Below are 12,751 nucleotides of genomic sequence, written 5' to 3'. Positions count from 1 at the left end.
TTGTTAGACTGTTCAGCCTTTCTATATGTACAGTAATACAAAGAGTATCATTACTAACATACTGTAAAATGCTTGTCTTCACATATAACTACAAATATCAAATTACTTGCATATTGTATCAGCTTTGTTGTAACCAGGCACCTTTCCAGAGTTTGGTCTGAAGACATACATGTCTGAAAGCAGACAAAAACATTGAACTCCAATAGCACTTTCCTTCCATTAGATAATCAAAACCTGAATTACAGACTTCATAAAAATGAGAGTCATGAACTTAACATCTTAGCTTTAATAATTTGAGGACCACGTCTAAGTTTGCTTTTGCGACATTGGTTGTTTGTGGACAGACTGGAAAGTAAAATAATTAAATATTTTGATCAGTTTTAAAATATAATAACTTAATTACTTGATAAATGAAATGATAATCCTCATGGGGATAGGCAGATGACTTCCTGGGGTTTTGACTTTTTTTCAGTAACTATCTTGGAAGGTTTTGGTGTCCATGTGGGAAACTGAAAGTCTGTGTATCTGAAGAGAATGTGGCTTGTCAATTACTAGATAAAAATGTCAATTTGAAGCACAAGAAGGACTAGAATGCTGAACCCTAATTCAAGGATACTTCCATCCTGTCTTACAGTGTTGTCAGAAATTCGCCAGGTTAATTTCAACTTTATTTCTATAGCACATAACAACATAGGAATCAATCAATCAATCAATCAACATTTATTTATATAGCACATATTCATACAAAAAAATGTAGCTCAAAGTGCTTTACAAAATGAATAGAAAAATAGAAGACACAATAAAAAATAAACATAAGTCAACATTAATTAACATAGAATAAGTAAGGTCCAATGACCAGGGTAGACAGAAAAAACAAAAAAAACTCCAAATGCTGGAGAAAAAAATAAAATCTGTAGGGGTTCCAGACCACGAGACCGCACAGTCCCCTCTGGGCAATCTACCTAACATTAGTCAAACAGTCCTCTTTGTATTTAGGGTTTTAATGGAAGGACCTGATGATGATGGTCACGTAGACTTCTGGCTTTCAGTCCATCAATGTTGGTGCATCGTGATGCTTTGAGTAGGTAAAGAAACAGAAGAGAGAGTTGGGGTCAGTATGGATTTTGGAGCCACTGTGAATAGTTATTATGAAGAATTGAACATACAGAGTATCAGTATTAAGTTAAAGTGAAGTTATAAAAAGGCCATGTTAAAGAAATGTGTTTTCAGCAGTGTTTTAAAGTGCTCCACTGTATTTGCCTGGTGAATTCCTATTGGCAGGCTATTCCAGATTTTAGATGCATAATAGCAGAAGGCCGCTGTGGCCAAAGTACTTTACAATAATAGAATTAAATAAAAACATACAATTAACATGAATAACATAAATAGAAATAAATAAATTAACATAAATAAAATAAATAGTAAATAGAAGCAATGTTACATAATCACAATAAGGAAACCATCAGTATTACTGAAGGTCGCGGAATGCAAGTGAATAGCAAGGAGTCTTTAATCTCATTTTGAACAGTTCAATTGTAGACGACTCCTTTATGTGACGAGGTAAAGAGTTCCACAGGTGAGGAGCAGCAGCTGTAAAAGTCTTGTCTGTCCCCCTTAGTTTGACACTTGGTACGAGGGACAACAAGAGATAACTGACCAGAAGATCTAAGCACTCTGGATGGCTGGTGCAAAGCACAGAATTCGGATAAATATGCAGGAGCGAGCCCATGTAAAGATTTAAAAACTTCCAGCAAGATTTTAAAATCAATTCGAAAATTGACAGGCAGCCAGTGTAAAGAAGCTAATATTGGAGAAACAGAATCAAACTTTCTTGCCCCACCAGAAAGCGAGCGGCAGCGTTCTTGACCAACTGTAACCTGTGTATCAGAGATTTGATAATCCCAGAATACAGCAAGTTGCAGTAATCAAGGTGAGATAAGATAAAAGCATGAGTAGCTTTCTCAAGATCCCTAGAAGATAAAAAAGGCTTGATCTTACCTGATAGACGAAGCTGGATAAAGCAACTCTTGACTACAGAATTAACTTGTTTCTCAAAAGAGAGGTTACTGTCAAAGAAAACTCCAAGATTGCGGACTTGAGGTTTTTCAAAAGACACAGAAAGAGCCGAGAAGTCCAAGACCAATTTGGGTTTTAGCTGATGGACCCACTATAAGCACCTCCATTTTATTTTGTTTCAGATCAAGAAAATTATTAGCCATTCAGGATCTTAGTTCAGAAAGACAGTTGTGCAATTGATTTATTGCAGAGTTGCAGATGGGAATATAAACCTGAGTATCATCAGCATAACAGTGAAAAGAAATGTTAAATTTCCTAAAAATAGCTCCAATAGGGTGAAGGTATATAGAGAATAAGATAGAACCCAAAATGGATCCCTGAGGAACACCACATTTAAGAGGAGCAGTAGACGAAAAAGAGGAATTTAAAGTCGCTGAAAAGTGTCTACTAGTTAGATATGACCTGAACCAGTTAAGAGCAGCCCCTTTAAGCCCAAGAAGATGTTCAAGCCACAACAGCAATATCTCAGGGTCTATAGTGTCAAAGGCAGCGGTCAGGTCCAGGAGGACAAGGACTGCAGCACCACCTGAGTCAGTAATAATAGAGATGTCACTGAATACTTTAAGGAGGGCCGTTTCAACACCATAATAATGCTGTAGAGCAATTGAAAAAACTGCTACAAACCCATTATTCTAAAATAGCTTTCTCGTGGCTATATTTTACTTGTATCCCTATTAGTCTATATGGGGATTGAATTATAATTTTCCACTTGGATTTGCAATTCCGTACTAATCTGTACTATCCTCTGCTGTCTTTTCTGATTCTTCTGTGGTGGCAATTTGAACCAGCACCACCTGATCAAGGTACCATGCTGTCCCCTGCGTTTATGGACTGAATGATGGGTGTCCCATGTGTCCACATGACCATCATCATCATCAAATTATTCCATGTGAAGCCTGTAAATCATGATGCCTGATTTAGACCGTCTATATTAGGTAGAATGTCCGGGGGGGCTGGGTGGTGATTTAACCTTGGGACCCCTGTAGATTTTGCTTTTTCTGCAGCATTACTAGAGGTTTTTCTTTTTTTTTTTCTGTTCTTCTGGTCATCTGACCTTACCTTTTTCTTTGTTAAATATTGTATAATATTATTGCCTAATTGTGTTTGTTTTTGTTATATACGTTAACCTTTTTAGTTCATCTTGTAAAGCACTTTGAGCTACATTGTTCGTATGAAAATTTGCAATATACTGTAAATAAATGTTTCTGTTGTTGTTATCAGATCACCTGTGACACATACCTAACATGAAAAGTAGCAAACAACCTCTTTGGTTTTTTCAGAACAGGATATAGGAAGAAGTGTATCTGTTACCTGTAGACTGTTACTTGTCTCACTATTCGTATTGTACTCAGTATTTTCAACCCTAGGGACTTCTTATGGCAGGCTGTTCACTGTCCGGCACTGTCTTTAACTTTCAACTCTTTAACCCAGTTTTACCACCAGTAGAGGGCTTGTCAAAGCTGTCCCTATGAGCCTTTAAAGGTCCACGGTGAGACAAGCAATGGACAGTCTAGCTTCTTAGCTACACTAATTGAAATAAAACAAAGACACAGCTTTAAGCATTGCCTTAAAATTGTATTTATTTGCATCAAAACCAATAGCAGTAGATCTAAGCAATATAAATAATCCTATAATCCCAGATGTCAATTCACAGGTGGCTTCTTTTCTTTAGGTGCAAATGATATGCCCTTAATTGAAAAATGAAAAGATAAAAAAGAACTCTTTTACAAGCAGCTAAGAAAGAGAGTTCCATTTAAGTTCAGACCTAAAATTTAGACTCTACGGTACTTAAAACAAATACAGTAGAGTCTCGCCTATCCGACATAAACGGGCCGGCCGAATGTCGGATAAGCGAAAATGTTGGATAATGGCAGGTGTTAAGGAAAAACCTGTTAAATATCAAACTATGTTATAATTTTACACATTACGAACCTAATAATCATGTTTTACAACAAAAAAAACAGAATAAATTAACTGAAAAAAGAACTTAGTTACAGAATTGTCTGACGTTAAATACAGTATTGTAGCGACCCGTGGTTGAGTCTTAAAGTTTTCAGAGCCGTGCTCAGCCGTGCACTTCCCCCAAGCTGGTCGGCCAGCGGAATGCCAGCGCCATGCACGCAGCTGTGCCTAGCTCTTAAGCCAGCGAGCACTCGTGTCCCATACACCGCACGACTCTGAGTGTCTCGGCAATCATTGCTTAGATGAACTCTTAGCAATAACACAGCTCTGTCCTGTTGTATCTCTTTATTAAGCAGATAGTCAAAAAACAAAGCTCACTCACATTGCATAGCCATTGCCAGGGTCATTAACGAAGCCACCTTTCTCATTGATGGTAACTTATTTACAATCTAGTAACCCCGGACGGCAATGACCCAAACCCATCCCACCAGTTGAACACAAACACATACAACAATTACAACAGGAACAATAATTCGATTGCCTTGCTAATTTAACACAACAGTAACTTTTACATAAATTACCCACAATGCATCATGCTGCCAGCGCTGACTGCCGGGTCGCTACAGTATGTACTATACTTAAAAAGTTCAGTCTTGTGATGATTTAAAGACATTTTTGATCGTAGTCTGCTTTCCTGACAAGTGCCGTTTCTTGGCTGTGAAGTCTCGCCATCTTTGCAGAATCATTATGTTGATTCCTGTAGCTTCTTCTTGTTGCTCAATGTAATTAATTGCAGTTTCTAGCCTTAACTCTGCCACTAATATAGTCAACATCCGTATCAGCGTATACTGTTTATTACAGCATTGTGACTGTGTGTGTGTGTTTGTTCTGTGACGTGCGAGTCCCCGTCTTGCACCCGAAAACTTGAAGCTGAGTCTCAGTACTTTTAGCAACACCGGCTTTATTAAGCTTGAAACAGCAACAGCGAGGTTATTTAATGTAGTGGGATCTTTCATTCTCCTATACACAGACACAGCAGTCAGGCAGGGTCGGGTGCAAAGTAATACTGAGCCCAGCGCATTTATAATGTCCCTTGTTCCTTGTATCACCCATCAATGGCAGGCGCTTATAGCATGTCCGCGATCTTTTCAGATTGGCTTTTACATCAAACTGCTACAGTGCTGGGAGACTGCGATTGCTTTGGGATGCTCTTCCGCGTGTCATCCCGTTGGGTGGAATCCCACACGAGTTTAGAAACTCACTCACACCAGCCATGATTCTTTTCAAAGGTAAAGTGCAGGTTAATTTGCTTTATGTATATCATCTGAGTTTCCATTATTTCTTATAGGGAAATTCACATTGATATACCATACGAGTGCTTTGGACTGCAAGCACATTTCCAGAACGAATTATGCTCGCAAACCGAGGTTTCACTGTAATTAGCTGCGGCAGAGTCGGGAGCAACAAAAAATAGACTACGCTCACGCTCGCAACTTGCAGTTCTTGTTGCCGATTGATGAGTTTGTTTTGTTTGTTTGTTTGTTTTTTTGCGGTGGGACGTCGGATAATACGGAATGTTGGATAAGCAAAGGTAGGATAAGCGAGACTCTACTGTAAAATATTTAAAAGAAGTGAAGATGACTAGAATAGCCTTATATAGGGATTAAAGATCTGTAGAGATGTTAACTGAAGGATTCTCCAAAGACTGTCATCAAAAAAAAACATTATTTATGAAAATTAATGTTCTTGTAGAATACTCTCTTTTTGTAACGAAAGATCAAATTCACTTAAGAAAAAACAAAATCTCTATTTATTTTTATATCATTTTTTCAAACCTGTTTTATTGTAAATTAGGGTTGTGAGGGACGAGAATTGTCCAAGCAGCATTGCATTGCCAGTCACGTACAATTCGCAGTCTCTCTCTCTCACGCACGCACACACACACAGTGCCAACTTCTAGTCAACACTCATATGTTTGAGAGGCTTGAGGACATTGCAGTTCCTCGAGAAATCCTATTGGGACACAGGGAGAATGTGCAAACTTCACACCGAGTCGTGAGGTAGCAGTGCTGACTACTATATCAGCATGTTGCCATAGTTCATATGGTATGTGCTAATACAGTTTGTCCCAACAGCTTTTCTATAGTGCGACTTTAATTCATTTGTGGGAGTGAGGGAAGGGATTTAACACTTTTAAGCTTCATCAGACTTGCAGCTAGCTAAAGGTATGCTGCTTGACAGCATTTCAGTTTTAAGAATAAACAACTTTTAAAAAGACATACTTCTTACCCAGTTTTATACTTAACTTCTATGTGTCACTCAGGCAAGATCATCTTGTCCCATTTATGTCACAAAAGTAAGGTGCTACCGAAAAGATAAAAATTTGCTCAAAACAGAGAATGATGGAAAGGAGATTGTATTCACATCTCTGATGTTAGCAATAAGGTGATGAAATGTGTATGGAGTACCTGATATATGACAGACTGTAGGATTCTGGTTAATATTTCTTAAAAGATGTTTTATTTAGTGACATTTTTGTGTGTAGCCAGTGATGGTTGTATAAATAAGGTTATACATTGGGCATTAAAATTGATAGGATTTATATGTGATCTTTTTGAAAATCCAGCAATGGACAACTGGTACTGGCCTACATTTATGTATCCATAGTATGATAAATTCTGTTTATTTGTTTTACTTCAAAAATAGTGTGGATACTTCTTTCACTGTTGTGACTTAATGCCATGCCCTAAAGCTTTCGTATCGTTGTAGATAACACTGCAAAACTACACCTACAGTTTTAAAGAGAAATACAGATATTTATATGACCTTTTGAGAATAATAGGCAATATTTTTGCACCAAAAGTACAAATATCAAGCTTTTCATTTTCTAAGCCATTTCATTCCTTTACAGACCCACCAATAAATGGAGTCTATCCCAGCATTATGCAATGCATCTGCCCCAATGAATGACACACACACCGATAACAGGCCAACTTAGAGCTGATCATTGTTTTGCCTCAGACAGAGAAAGAAGACAGAGTGAAGTGAGTATTAAAGGACTGGGACTTTGGAGCAGCAAATCACCTGGTCAAAACGACGAAGCAAAGGTCAGAAAAACCAGAAAGTCAAAAAGAACTAAAATGTCTATCCAGAAATGCAATAATTAAACCAACTTTTCAAAGGATATTTTTAAAAATATCTACTGTACAATTGGGGACACCAAGAGGAACTTTAAATACTAATGAGGTCATGACGTGCAGCTTCTTGGGGTCACATTAGAACAAAACAAAAATTATTCAAGAGAACGGGCCATTCAGCCCAACAAATCTCACTAATCTTAATCACTTAATTCCTCCAAAATAACATCAAGTCAAGTTCTGAAGGTCCATAAACTCCTGCAGCCTTCCATATTACTTGGTAACTTATTCTATTTGTCCATGGTTCTGTACGTGAAGTAAAACCTCCTAACGTTAGTGCAAAATGTACCCTTAACAAGTTTCTGTGTTCCCTAGTTGTCATTTTAAAGTAACTGTCTCGATCTACTGTACTTTTTCCCTGCATATGATTGTAATAAAAACTCATCTTGCTGTGCATAAAATGGCTGACAATGAAAAAAACAAGTGTCTCAGGATGGCAGCAATCATGGTAAAATAAAATGGTGGTCAAAAAATTATAATGAACAATAAAACTGATTTTATATTGCAATATAAAAATAACAGCATATTACATCAGTTCCAATACTAATACATATTTAAAACAGTAGAGAAAATCATTAAAAACATAAAAAATACAAGGACAGCAGGGTACTCTGAAACAATGAACAATAAATTAGGGAAAAAGTGCAAATGCTTCACTTGCAAAGGGAGAGCAACTTTGAAAATAAGTCTTTCCTTACTACTGTATACAAATGTGTTGCTCTTGTCTTCTGAACAAATGATTGTGAAAACTGTGAAAGCTTGGGGGTGCCAGACAGCCCCAAACCCCAACACGAACAAAAAACAAGACAGTTCTGGAATTAAATAAATGGGAGGTTATTTCACAAATACCTCTCAAAAAGGACCAAAGCACAAGTTATCTCTCCGCCAAACACATCTCCTCTCTCCACCGCACTGCTCTCTTCCATTTGAGTGTTGCTTATGCTCCGCCCAGCTCCGACGCGCCTGGAAAAGGCAGTACAGTGCCTTTTATTGAGGATCCGTGAGCACTTCCAGTGCCAGGGCTGTAGCCCATCAAACAGAAGTCCCACATAAAAGGGGGTACATCTCCCTTCGGCGCCCTTCAGTCAGCAAGAATATGTATTTGTATCTCACCATAAATTGCATTTTATTCCTTCAGATTAGTCATAACTTCTAACATCTCACTTAGCAATCTATTCTTTGACCTAGTCAGACTTCTATGTGTATAAAAATTGACAAATGTATGCTTCTCATTACAGATTATGTCATTTAGTTGCTGTTAATGTAAGATGCTGAAGACTACAGAGTATTCTTTGGTGGAATGTGTTATAATCTGAGCTTTTTCTTAATATGAATGGCACAGTGCTAGCACTGCTGCCATGCAGTAAAAGCTGAACAGGATTCTCATCCCAGGTTCTCCCTGCATAGATTTTGCATGTTGGGTGGGTTTCCTGATACAGTCCAAAAACAAGCAGGTTATGTGGATTGGAGATACTAAATTGGAACTAGCGTGTGTTAGATAGATAGATAGATACTTTATTAATCCCAAGGGGAAATTCACATAATCCAGCAGCAGTATACTGATATAAAAAAACAATATTAAATTAAAGAGTAATAAAAATGCATGTAAAAACAGACAATAACTTTGAATAATGTTAGCGTTTACCCCCACGGGTGGAATTGAAGAGTCGCATAGTGTGGGGGAGAAACAATCTCCTCAGTCTGTCTGTGGAGCAGGACGGTGACAGCAGTTTGTCGCTGAAGCTGCTCCTCTGCCTGGAGATGATCCTGTTCAGTGGATGCAGTGGATTCTCAATGATTGACATTAGCTTGCTTAGCGCCCATCACTCTGCCACAGATGTTAAACTGTCCAGCTTCATTCCTACAGTAGAGCCTGCCTTCCTAACAAGTTTGTCCAGGTGTGTCAGGCGTCCTTCATTTTTTTGCTGCCTCCCCAGCACACCACCACGTAGAAGAGGGCACTCTCCACAACTGTCTGGTAGAACATCTGCAGCATCTTATTGCAAATGTTGAAGGATGCCAACCTTCTAAGGAAATATAGTCAGCTCTGACCTTTCTTACACAGTGCATCAGTATTGGCATTCCAGTCCAATTTAAAATCCAGCTGCACTCCCAAGTATTTAAAGGTTTGCACCCTCTGCACAGTCATCTCTGATGATCACGGGGTCCATGAGGGGCCTGGGCCTCCTAAAATCCACTACCAGTTCCTTGGTCTTGCTGGTGTTCAGTTGTAGGTGGTTTGAGTTGCACCACTTAACAAAGTCCTTGATTAGGTTCTTGTACTCCTCTTCCTGCCCACTCCTGATGCAGCCCACGATAGCAGTGTCGTCAGCGAACTTTTGCACGTGGCAGGACTCCGAATTGTATTGGAAGTCTGATATATGTTGGCTGAACAGGACCGGAGAAAGAACAGTCCCTTGCGGTGCTCCTGTGTTACTGACCACAATGTCAGACCTGCAGTTCCCGAGACACACATACTGAGGTCTCTCAGTAAGTTAGTCCATGATCCATGCTACCAGGTATGAATCTACTCCCATCTCTGTCAGCTTGTCCCTAAGGAGCAGAGGTTGGATGGTGTTGAAGGCACTAGAGAAGTCCAAAAACATAATTCTTACAGCACCACTGCCTCTGTCCAAGTGGTAGAGGGATCGGTGTAGCATATAGATGATGGCATCCTCCGCTCCCACCTACTCCTTGTATGCAAACTGCAGAGGGTCGAGGGCATGGCAGACCTGTGGCCTCAGGTGGTGAAGCAGCAGCCGCTCCATGGTCTTCATCACATGTGATATTAGAGTGACAGGCCGGAAGTCATTCAGCTCACTAGGACGTGATACCTTTGGGACTGGGGTGATACAAGATGTTTTCCAAAGCCTCAGGACTCTCCCCTGTTCCAGGCTCAGGTTGAAGATGCGCTGTAGAGGTCTCCCCAGTTCCAGCGCACAGGCCTTCAGCAGTCGTGGCGATACACCATCTGGACCCGCTGCCTTTTTGGCACGAAGATTATTTACCCTGCAAAGTATTCACCCTGCGATTGAGTCGCACCCTACCCAGGGTTTGTTCCCGCCTTGTGCCCTATGCTAGCTGGGATAGGGTCCAGCAGCTCCCACGACCCTATTCAGGACTGAGTGGGTTATAAAAATGGCTGACTGACTTCCTTATTTTATAATTTGGTAAAAAAGTATAAAGTTAGCCATTTCATTTGCATTGTGATTATTTATCATTTTTCCTCACACAACCATTTTGTGGCTCTTTCATTTCACTCTGGCCATATTTTTTTTAGCAATGGTATGGCTGCTGGGCAAGTGACCCAACGCTGCAGTGCATGATACCTTATCACAACTAGATTATATAAGATGGTGTGGAAGAAATTTACTGGCACGCCCACCAAGTACCCTGTTCTCCTCATATAATTTCAGACAACGAATGCAGGCAGGAGAAAGCGTCAATCTATCTTCTTTATTTTCTGAGTCCTGTAAGAGGTAACCCTTACAAGAGCGTAAGCACCTAATTAGCAAAAATGTAAGTGTTACAAAGGAGGAATGGGTAGTGGGATCTCATTTTTACACTTCATTGATAATCCAAAGACCTTTAACATCATTGGTTATATCCAGTGGCTAACAGGACTTGGAAGAATATTGATACCTTAAATGGTCACAATTGACCTGGTCCACTAGGCTGACTGACAGTCCATCCGTTCCATTGGCGTAAGAGAGTGTGACCTTTTAGGTGTTAAGAATGCACTGCTGCATGGCGCCCCAGCATGTCCACTCCGTCCTGAACCTTCAACATGACCACACTTCTCCTTTTTAGTCCGACCAGTCTGTCAACAGGAAACCTAGCCTAACCACAACATTCAAGTAGCAAGCACACTATAAAAGATGACCCTTTCTTGACCTTTTCCCCCTATACCTTGAAGCCTTGCTGTTTTCATTATATTAGATAATAAACTCATTCAAATGCCTTTTTTCTTAATGGCTCCAGCCTTTATCATAGCGAATACCAGAATAACATCTAAGCCTTTAAGGATAAGCTCACAAGAGTAAGCAATGTAGCTAGTTTCCGTCAATAGCACACCTACATCACATGCTAGGTCCACACTAAACCAGGGTTGAAACTCAACTTTCACAGTGGCAGCACACTTTGTTCTGTATGTATACTGTGAACGCTAGGGGTCGCTGTTGCCCCTTCAGACCCAACAGACTGACACTCAGGACACAGGCTGAAAGCACCAAGAAGATGTTTAATATTTCTCTTTTTTAAATAGTGCCCAAAGCACCACAGCCATCACCAATACAAGTAACTATAAAAACAATAAACACAATTCTCTTTCTCTTTTCATCTCCACACCTCCCTGCCAGCGTTGTCTACTACCTCCTGGCTCGCTTGGTGGGCTTTCAGCAGTCCCTTATACAGTATATGGTCTGAACCAGAAGTGCTTCCGTCCTTCCGTCCACGTGACTTGCCAGCACTTCCGGGTCAGGTGGAGAACTTGAGTTTCTCATTAGCCCGGAAGTACTTCTGGACTTCCGTCCTTGTGACTTGATAGTACTTCCAGGCTATGTAGGAAATCAGAGTCCCAAGGTCTTCTCACAGCATCCCCTGGCGGTGCCTATGGTATCTATCAGGGCTGCAATACCGAACTCCAAACCCCATGATGCCCTGCAGGAATCTGGGGCACCATTAAGCTGTATGGAAGCTGCCAGCTACTGCTTTGGGGGAGGCAGTGTCCAAATGTAGCTGCCTTTTTTTCAATCCTTCCATCTTCGGGGCATCCCAGCTGGGCTGAGCTGCCAGTCGTCCCTTAATACATTTAGATAAAGAACAAAACTAAGCCCAGTGATTTGTTGATTACTTTACTTAGGGAAAGGAGTTGTAATCATCATTAGAACTTTTGCTTTTCTTTTTTTGATCAACAATTTTTAGCTCACATTTTCATTTTTGCCTTTTTGGGGTTTATGTGTACCTGCTTAAATCAATATTCCTTTGTTCTTATAATTAAAACATTTCTTATCCTGGTCCATGCAACTTTATACTCCCCTTGGACTGGACTTTTAGGCATCCAAGATCACAAAGTAATGGTGGAGCTATAAGTAGTGTGGTTTATTTTACATGAATATTTACTTGTATCAGGTATTTAGGAAAGGAATTGATTTTGATGTTTTTAATTTGTTTATTGTAGGCTTTAGCTTTGCTATGTAGCATTCTGAAATACCTTGCTGTTCTAACAGTCTTTACCGCCTATTGATTAATCAGATTAAGTTTTCAGATTTCATTTTAAATAATTTACAAAATATTGCTTATTCTTATATTATCTACAGTAAATTTCCCTTTGGGATTAATAAAGTGTATATAATCTAATATACTGTAATTATCAGTTGCAATTTCCTATTAGTATTAATAAAATGTTCCTTTCTGGTTTTATTATATACCTTACATTTTACATGACGTTCAAGTCAAAATGAAGTAATTTAGAATTTTTCCATTATGTTTTTGTGACATGATGTTGGCATGTACAGCCACATTACTTCCGTTCTTATAATCCAGAATGCACCAGAAATGTCCACTTCCTTTTTATG

General features: G+C 39.5%; 1 protein-coding gene across 1 annotated transcript in view; it reads left to right on the top strand.

The window, feature by feature from the left end:
* lrfn5a (leucine rich repeat and fibronectin type III domain containing 5a) overlaps nucleotides 1–12,751 on the top strand; it is a 192,531-nt gene that overhangs the window by 83,930 nt on the left and 95,850 nt on the right. The window lies entirely within an intron of this gene.

The sequence above is a fragment of the Polypterus senegalus genome, chromosome 18 (assembly GCF_016835505.1).
Source record: "Polypterus senegalus isolate Bchr_013 chromosome 18, ASM1683550v1, whole genome shotgun sequence".
Classification (NCBI taxonomy): domain Eukaryota; kingdom Metazoa; phylum Chordata; class Cladistia; order Polypteriformes; family Polypteridae; genus Polypterus; species Polypterus senegalus.
Note: the sequence above shows the minus strand (reverse complement) of the source record. Positions and strands in the feature narration are given on the sequence as shown.